Below are 9,414 nucleotides of genomic sequence, written 5' to 3'. Positions count from 1 at the left end.
GCTGTAACATCTCACGCTTGCGCACAGGGCTCTGCCTGATGCGCCTGTGCGGACTTCTCCATTTGGCTTCATACAGCGAAGTGCGCATGCGCTGGCACTTCGCTCAACCCCTGTATGCGCGAGATCTTACAGCAGGAGGAGAAGGGAGGGAGGGAGAGCGAGAGGCGGCACAGAGATTTAGGAGGCGGCGCAGAGGTCTGGAAAGGCGGCGCTGGGCACGAACGGCGGCGGGTGCGGCCGGCACCTTGCATCCATTAACATCCCCTTGGGCACCTTATTTGTTTGACTGACAGGTTAGTAATAGCTGTTTTTTAGCAAAATAAGCCTACAGATGACATTTATAAGCCCACATTAGGAATCGTGAAGACACCCTGAACATCAGCATATGTTTATCTGACAGGGGTGAAACCTGGTGACAGAATCCCTTTAAAGGGATTCTGTCACCTCCCCTAACCCAAAATCGGATTTTAAAGCAGTCATGCAGCACAGCTTACCTTGATTAGGCTGTGCTCTTCTATCTTGTAATCCGTCCAGTAGTTTATGTAAAAAACGACTTTTATGGTTATGCAAATTAGCCCTGAAGGTGCCCAGAGGGGCGTTTTGTTCCCCTTAGTGAGCCCGCCTTCCTTGCGACTGTCTAACCGCCCCCAGCCTCCCACAGCCTTTCATCCCTCTCCTCCCCCTCCCTCACGGCCGAACGAACTCTCGCACAGGCGCAGTACCCACTGAGGGCTGCGCCAGTGCGATCTGCAGGAGACTGAGGGCAGGAGCTTCATCCTCGTCACTGGGCATGTGCCGAGCCCAGTGACGTCCGATGCTCGCTCTTCCCTGCTGACTGAGGGAAGAGCAAACATCGGACGTCACTGGGCTCGGCGCATGCCCAGTGACTAGGATGAAGCTCCTGCCCTCAGTCTCCTGCAGATCGCACTGGCGCAGCCCTCAGTGGGTACTGCGCCTGTGCGAGAGTTCGTTCGGCCGTGAGGGAGGGGGAGGAGAGGGATGAAAGGCTGTGGGAGGCTGGGGGCGGTTAGACAGTCGCAAGGAAGGCGGGCTGGGCACTGTAAGAGGGGCGGTACTGGGCTCACTAAGGGGAACAAAACGCCCCTCTGGGCACCTTCAGGGCTAATTTGCATAACCATAAAAGTCGTTTTTTACATAAACTACTGGACGGATTACAAGATAGAAGAGCACAGCCTAATCAAGGTAAGCTGTGCTGCATGGCTGCTTTAAAATCTGATTTTGGGTTAGGGGAGGTGACAGAATCCCTTTAACCACCTCCCGACCGCTGTACGCACCGATGCGTCCGGGAGGTGGTTGATTAGTTCCTCCTGGACGCATCGGCGCGTCCTCTCGCGAGACGCGAGATTACGTCACAGCCGGCCCGCGCATGCGCATCGCGGGCCGGCATTTCACTGCAGAGTATTTCGTCAGCAGCCTGCCGGCCACGATCATTGGCTGGCAGGCTGCTGATTTTCAAAAAAAACAATCAGCAGCCATTTAACCCCACATATTAGTAAATATGATGGGGTTATATGGCTGCTGTGCTCCTCTGCTCCTTCTTTTGGTCGGTTGGTTCCAGCAGAGGAGCAGAGGAGCACATCATTAATGTGAGTACCCACCACACCACATTTAGCCCCCAGATCACCCCAATTAACCCTTTGATCACCCCTTTTATCCCCCCCCTGTCAATCACTAGTGAAAGGAAAAAAGTGATCAGTGCAAACTGTCACTTTTTTTTTTCACTGGTATTGACCGTTAGGTTTCAGTATAGTTTAGGCCCCTTGGTTAGGTAGTTTAGGGATCGGTTAGCGCCCAGCCCACCGCACCGCAGTCCGTTATTCGCTGATTAGCGTATCGCTAATCAGCATTTGTACTTTTATAGTATCTGGAAGTGATCAAAACTGATCACGGTCAGATCTATAATTGTACTAGTGTCACTTTAGTTCGCCCTCCACCCAAAACGCAGTGTTTGCCCAATCAGGCCTGATCGGTCGCCCACACGTGCGTACACCCACGCCCGCCCCACCGCAGTTTTTTTTTGATCGCTGCACATTCACTTTACACGCACTGCGGCGATAAAAAAATCAGTTTTGATATTTTTTATCAACCGCAGCAGCCTCCGGTACTTCGCTAGCCTCCCATTTGTAAGACAGGCTTGCTTTTTTTTTCTTGGGTAGTCTCAGGGAATACCCCGAAATTTAGTTGCCCACATGTCTAACAGGGGGTATTCTTCTGAAGAGGCCTACAGGCTTCTGACCCAGTCGGATGAGGAGTGGGAACCCTCATCTGATGAATCCAGCGGGTCAGAATACGAACCTGTAGAAAGCAGTGGCTCTCTGACCCAAAGTTCGGACGAGGAGGCTGAGGTCCCTGATAGCACCAGGCGTACCCGGCCCCGTGTCGCTAGACCGCAGGTTGCGCAGGATCCGCTTCAAGAGCAGCAGAGTGGGGCTGGTGCTGTCGGATTACGTGGTGAGGCATACACCAGCAGCCCAGCCCTTCCTGGACCTAGTACCAGCACTGCCGTACAACCTGGTGAAGTAGCGAGCACCAGAAGGGCAGTTGAAGCTGGTACGGTGGCACGTGCAGTAGTGACCCCGTCGCAGCCACCGCAAAGACGTGCCCGTAGAGCCCCTAGAATCCCAGAGGTGCTGGCAAACCCTGATTGGCAGTCCCCAACTTCAGCCGCACCCGTAGTTTTCCCTTTCACTGCCCAGTCTGGAGTTCGGGTTGAGACGGCTCAGATCGATTCGGCCCTGGGATTTTTTGAGCTGTTCTTGACTGCGGAGCTTTTAGACTTAGTCGTGGCAGAGACAAACAGGTATGCCACACAATTTATCACCGCTAACCCGGAAAGCTTTTATGCCCAGCCTTTCCGGTGGAAACCAGTCCAAGTTTCCGAATTTAAAACTTTTCTGGGCCTCCTCCTCAACATGGGCCTGACAAAAAAGCATGAATTGAGGTCATATTGGTCCACGAACCCGATTCATCACATGCCCATGTTCTCTGCTGCTATGTCCAGGACACGATTTGAGGTCATCCTGCGTTTCCTGCACTTTAGCGACAACACCGCCTCCCGTCCCAGGGGCCACCCTGCTTTTGACCGGCTCCACAAAATTCGGCCCCTCATAGACCATTTCAACCAGAAATTTGCAGATTTGTATACCCCTGAGCAAAACATCTGCATAGACGAGTCCCTGATACATTTTACCGGGCGCCTTGGCTTCAAACAATACATCCCAAGCAAGCGCGCCCGGTATGGGGTCAAATTGTATAAGCTCTGTGAAAGGGCCACAGGCTATACCCACAAATTTCGGGTCTATGAGGGAAAAGATCAGACCCTGGAGCCGGTCGGTTGCCCTGACTACCTGGGGAGCAGTGGGAAGACAGTTTGGGACTTGGTGTCACCCTTATTCGGCAAGGGGTACCATCTTTATGTGGACAATTTCTACACAAGTGTGGCCCTCTTTAGGCATTTGTTTCTAGAACGGATTGGCGCCTGTGGTACCGCGCGAACTAGTCGCGCGGGCTTCCCCCAACGGCTCGTTAGCACCCGTCTTGCAAGGGGGCAGAGGGCCGCACTGTGTAACGAAGAACTGCTCGCGGTGAAATGGAGAGACAAGCGTGACGTTTACATGCTCTCCTCCATTCACGCAGACACGACAATACAAATTGAGCGAGCAACCCGTGTCATTGAAAAGCCCCTCTCAGTCCACGACTATAACCTCCACATGGGAGGGGTCGACTTCAATGACCAGATGTTGGCTCCGTATTTAGTTTCCCGACGCACCAGACGCTGGTATAAGAAGGTGTCTGTATATTTAATTCAATTGGCTCTGTACAATAGTTTTGTTCTCTACAGTAAGGCTGGGAGAACTGGATCCTTCCTCAAATTTCAGGAAGAGATCATCGAGAACCTCCTGTATCCAGGAGGTTCCGTGGCCCCATCCACCAGTGTAGTTAGCCGTCTACACGAGCGACACTTCCCCAGTGTCGTTGCTGGTACCTCAAACCGACCGCCACCCCGAAAAAAATGTCGTGTCTGTAGCAGGAGTGGAATAAGGCGTGACACCCGCTATTTCTGTCCTGACTGTCCCGACCACCCTGCCCTATGCTTTGGAGAGTGTTTCCGAAAGTACCACACACAGGTACACCTAGCATAGGGATCACATCTCACCAGGATAGGCACACAGGGCTATTAGGGCCCATTCACTCACAGCTGCTGCAAACGTCTCCTTTCACATGGGACAAAGTGCATAACGCACTTCGCCACATCTTTGGGCGATTTGCGCTTTGCACATTGACCCATGGGGAAGGAGAGGTTTGTTCTATAAAGGTAAAAAAACAAAACAAAAAAACAAAAAAAAAAAAACAGGTAAGCAAACAGGTTAATGTTTAGTTCCAAAAGTTAAAGTTACATGTTCTGTTCCAAAGTTAATAAAATTATTGCGTTGTGGCCTGGTTTTTTCTTTTTTTTTTTTGTCTTTTTACCTTCCAGGTGGACCAACCGATCTACCTAGCTGCAGCACCGATGTGCATTCTGACAGAAGCATTGCGCTGCTGTCAGATTACACGCAAGTCGGTGTATGCGGCGCTGCAAGACGGGATTTTCTCCTCTGCAGTGACAGATACGTTTGCCGAGGCATACGAGCTGAGGAGGAGGCGGCGTTCCTATGCTTTGGCAAGCACTTTGTATATATATATATATAAAAAAAAAATCCCGGCAATGATTTATTCATCCACATCGATTGATGTGAATGGAGAAATCTGGTTTGCCAGGGCATACGAGCTAAGTGGGTATGGATGTAGGGCGGAGCTCCTATGTCCTGGCAGACGCCTTTCCCCTCCATTTTTTTTTTTTTGGCAGAGATTTTTTCATCCACATTGATCGATGCGAATGAAGAAATCTGTGCCGTTCATTTTTTTCTTTCAGCCCAGAGGCTGAACGGAAAAAAAAATCTCATTACCTGTATGCTCAATATAAGGAGAATAGCAGAAACTCCTAATGCTGGCCATACATGTAATGATTGCGGAGACCCTCAAATGCCAGGGCAGTACAAACACCCCACAACTGACCCCATTTTGGAAAGAAGACACCCCAAGGTATTTGCTGAGGGGCATATTGAGTCCATGAAAGATTGAAATTTTTGTCCTAAGTTAGCGGAAAGTGAGACTTTGTGAGAAAAAACAAAAAAAAAATCAATTTCCGCTAACTTATGCGAAAAAAAAAAAAATTCTATGAACTTGCCAGGCCCCTCATTGGATACCTTGGGGTGTCTTCTTTCCAAAGTGGGGTCACATGTGGGGTATTTATACTGCCCTGGCTTTTTAGGGGCCCTAAAGCGTGAGAAGAAGTCTGGGATCCAAATGTCTAAAAATGCCCTCCTAAAAGGAATTTGGGCACCTTTGCGCATCTAGGCTGCAAAAAAGTGTGACACATCTGGTATCGCCGTACTCAGGAGAAGTTGGGGAATGTGTTTTGGGGTGTCATTTTACATATACCCATGCTGGGTGAGATAAATATCTTGGTCAAATGCCAACTTTGTATAAAAAATGGGAAAAGTTGTCTTTTGCCAACATATTTCTCTCACCCAGCATGGTTATATGTAAAATGGCACCCCAAAACACATTCCCCAACTTCTCCTGAGTACGGCGATACCAGATGTGTGACACTTTTTTGATGCCAAGGTGGGCAAAGGGGCACATATTCCAAAGTGCACCTTTCGGATTTTGCAGGCCATTTTTTACAGATTTTGATTGCAAAGTACTTCTCACACATATGGGCCCCTAAATTGCCAGGGCAGTATAACTACCCCACAAGTGACCCCATTTTGGAAAGAAGACACCCCAAGGTGTTCTGTGAGGGGCATGGTGAGTTCCTAGAATTTTTTATTTTTTGTCGCAAGTTAGTGGAATATGAGACTTTGTAAGAAAAAAAACAAAAAAAAAACACATCATCATTTTCCGCTAACTTGTGACAAAAAAAATAAAATTCTAGGAACTCGCAGTGCCCCTCACGGAATACCTTAGGGTGTCTTCTTTCCAAAATGGGGTCACTTGTGGGGTAGTTATACTGCCCTGGCAATTTAGGGGCCCAAATGTGTGAGAAGTACCTTGCAATCAAAATGTGTAAAAAATGGCCTGCAAAATCCGAAAGGTGCACTTTGGAATATGTGCCCCTTTGCCCACCTTGGCAGCAAAAAAGTGTGACACATCTGGTATCGCCGTACTCAGGAGAAGTTGGGGAATGTGTTTTGGGGTGTCATTTTACATATACCCATGCTGGGTGAGAAAAATATCTTGGTCAAATGCCAACTTTGTATAAAAAAATGGGAAAAGTTGCCGTTTGCCAAGATATTTCTCTCACCCAGCATGGGTATATGTAAAATGACACCCCAAAACACATTCCCCAACTTCTCCTGAGTACGGCGATACCAGATGTGTGACACTTTTTTGATGCCAAGGTGGGCAAAGGGGCGCATATTCCAAAGTGCACCTTTCGGATTTCACCGGTCATTTTTTACAGATTTTGATTGCAAAGTACTTCTCACACATATGGGCCCCTAAATTGCCAGGGCAGTATAACTACGCCACAAGTGACCCCATTTTGGAAAGAAGACACCCCAAGGTATTCCGTGAGGGGCATGGCGAGTTCCTAGAATTTTTTATTTTTTGTCGCAAGTTAGTGGAATATGAGACTTTGTAAGGAAAAAAGAGAAAAAAAAAAAATCATCATTTTCCGCTAACTTGCGACAAAAAATAAAAAATTCTAGGAACTCGCAGTGCCCCTCACGGAATACCTTAGGGTGTCTTCTTTCCAAAATGGGGTCACTTGTGGGGTACTTATACTGCCCTGGCAATTTAGGGGCCCAAATGTGTGAGAAGTACCTTGCAATCAAAATGTGTAAAAAATGGCCTGCAAAATCCGAAAGGTGCACTTTGGAATATGTGCCCCTTTGCCCACCTTGGCAGCAAAAAAGTGTGACACATCTGGTATCGCCGTACTCAGGAGAAGTTGGGGAATGTGTTTTGGGGTGTCATTTTACATATACCCATGCTGGGTGAGAGAAATATCTTGGCAAACGGCAACTTTTCCCATTTTTTTATACAAAGTTGGCATTTGACCAAGATATTTTTCTCACCCAGCATGGGTATATGTAAAATGACACCCCAAAACACATTCCCCAACTTCTCCTGAGTACGGCGATACCAGATGTGTCACACTTTTTTGCTGCCAAGGTGGGCAAAGGGGCACATATTCCAAAGTGCACCTTTCGGATTTTGCAGGCCATTTTTTACACATTTTGATTGCAAGGTACTTCTCACACATTTGGGCCCCTAAATTGCCAGGGCAGTATAACTACCCCACAAGTGACCCCATTTTGGAAAGAAGACACCCCAAGGTATTCTGTGAGGGGCATGGTGAGTTCCTAGAATTTTTTATTTTTTGTCGCAAGTTAGTGGAATATGAGACTTTGTAAGAAAAAATAAATAAATAAAAATCATCATCATTTTCCGCTAACTTGTGACAAAAAATAAAAAGTTCTATGAACTCACTATGCCCATCAGCGAATACCTTAGGGTGTCTACTTTCCGAAATGGGGTCATTTGTGGGGGTTTTCTACTGTTTGGGCATTGTAGAACCTCAGGAAACATGACAGGTGCTCAGAAAATCAGAGCCGTTTCAAAAAGCGGAAATTCACATTTTTGTACCATAGTTTGTAAATGCTATAACTTTTACCCAAACCATTTTTTTTTTGCCCAAACATTTTTTTTTTATCAAAGACATGTAGAACTATAAATTTAGCGAAAAATTTATATATGGATGTCGTTTTTTTTTGCAAAATTTCACAGCTGAAAGTGAAAAATGTCATTTTTTTGCAAAAAAATCGTTACATTTTGATTAATAACAAAAAAAGTAAAAATGTCAGCAGCAATAAAATACCACCAAATGAAAGCTCCATTAGTGAGAAGAAAAGGAGGTAAAATTCATTTGGGTGGTAAGTTGCATGACCGAGCGATAAACGGTGAAAGGAGTGTAGTGCCGAAGTGTAAAAAGTGGCCTGGTCATGAAGGGGGTTTCACCTAGCGGGGCTGAAGTGGTTAAGGGGAATAAAATTCCTTCCCGACTCCAATCAGGCAAAACATCAGAATAACTCCCTGGATCAACGACCCCTCTCTAGTAGCTATATCCTGTAATATTATTATGCTCCAGAAATACATCCAGGCCCCTCTTGAATTCCTTTATTGTACTTCCCATCACCACCTCCTCAGGCAGAGAGCTCCATAGTCTCACTGCTCTTACCGTAAAGAATCCTCTTCTATGTTTGTGTACAAACCTTCTTTCCTCCAGACGCAGAGGATGTCCCCTCGTCACAGTCACAGTCCTGGGGATAAATAGATGATGGGAAAGATCTCTGTACTGACGCCTGATATATTTATACATAGTAATTAGATCTCCCCTTTAGTCATCTTTTTTCTAAAGTGAATAACCCTAATTTTGATCATCTTTCAGGGTACTGTAGCTGCCCTTTTCCAGTTATTACTTTAGTTGCCCTCCTCTGAACCCTCTCCAGCTCTGCTATGCCTGACTTGTTCACAGGAGCCCAGAACTGCACACAGTCCTCCATGTGTGGTTTGACTAGTGACTTGTAAAGTGGTAGGACTATGTTCTCATCACGGGCATCTATGCCCCTTTTGATGCAACCCATTATTTTATTGGCCTTGGCAGCAGCTGCCTGACACTGGTTTCTACAGCTTAGTTTGCTGTTCCCTAAAATTCCTAGGTCCTTTTCCATGTCAGTGTTACCCAGTGTTTTACCATTTAGTATGTACGGGGGACTTGCATTATTCCTTCCCATGTGCATAACTTTACATTTGTCAGTGTTAAACCTCATCTGCCACTTATCTGCCCAAGCCTCCAGTCTATCCAGATCCCTCTGTAGCAGTATACTGTCCTCTTCAGTGTTCATTACTTTACACAGTTTAGTGTCATCTGCAAAAATTTATATTTTACTATGCAAGCCTTCTACAAGATCATTAATAAATATATTAAAGAGAATAGGGCCCAATACTGACCCCTGAGGTACCCCACTAGTGACAGTGACCCAATCTGAGTGTGTACCGTTAATAACCACCCTCTGTTTTCTATCCCTCAGCCAGTTACTTACCCACATACAGACGTTTTCTCCCAGTCCGAGCATTCTCATTTTATATACTAACCTTTTATGCAGTACAGTGTCAAATGCTTTGGAGAAGTCCAGATACACGACATCCATTGATTTGCCGCTGTCAAGTCTAGAACTTACCTCCTCATAGAAACTGATTAAATTAGTTTGACAGGACCGATCCCTCACGAAGCCATGCTGATATGGCGTTATTTGCTTGTTTTCATTGAGATGCTCTAAGATAGCA

The sequence above is a fragment of the Bufo gargarizans genome, chromosome 6 (genome assembly GCF_014858855.1).
Source record: "Bufo gargarizans isolate SCDJY-AF-19 chromosome 6, ASM1485885v1, whole genome shotgun sequence".
Classification (NCBI taxonomy): Eukaryota; Metazoa; Chordata; class Amphibia; order Anura; family Bufonidae; genus Bufo; species Bufo gargarizans.
Note: the sequence above shows the minus strand (reverse complement) of the source record.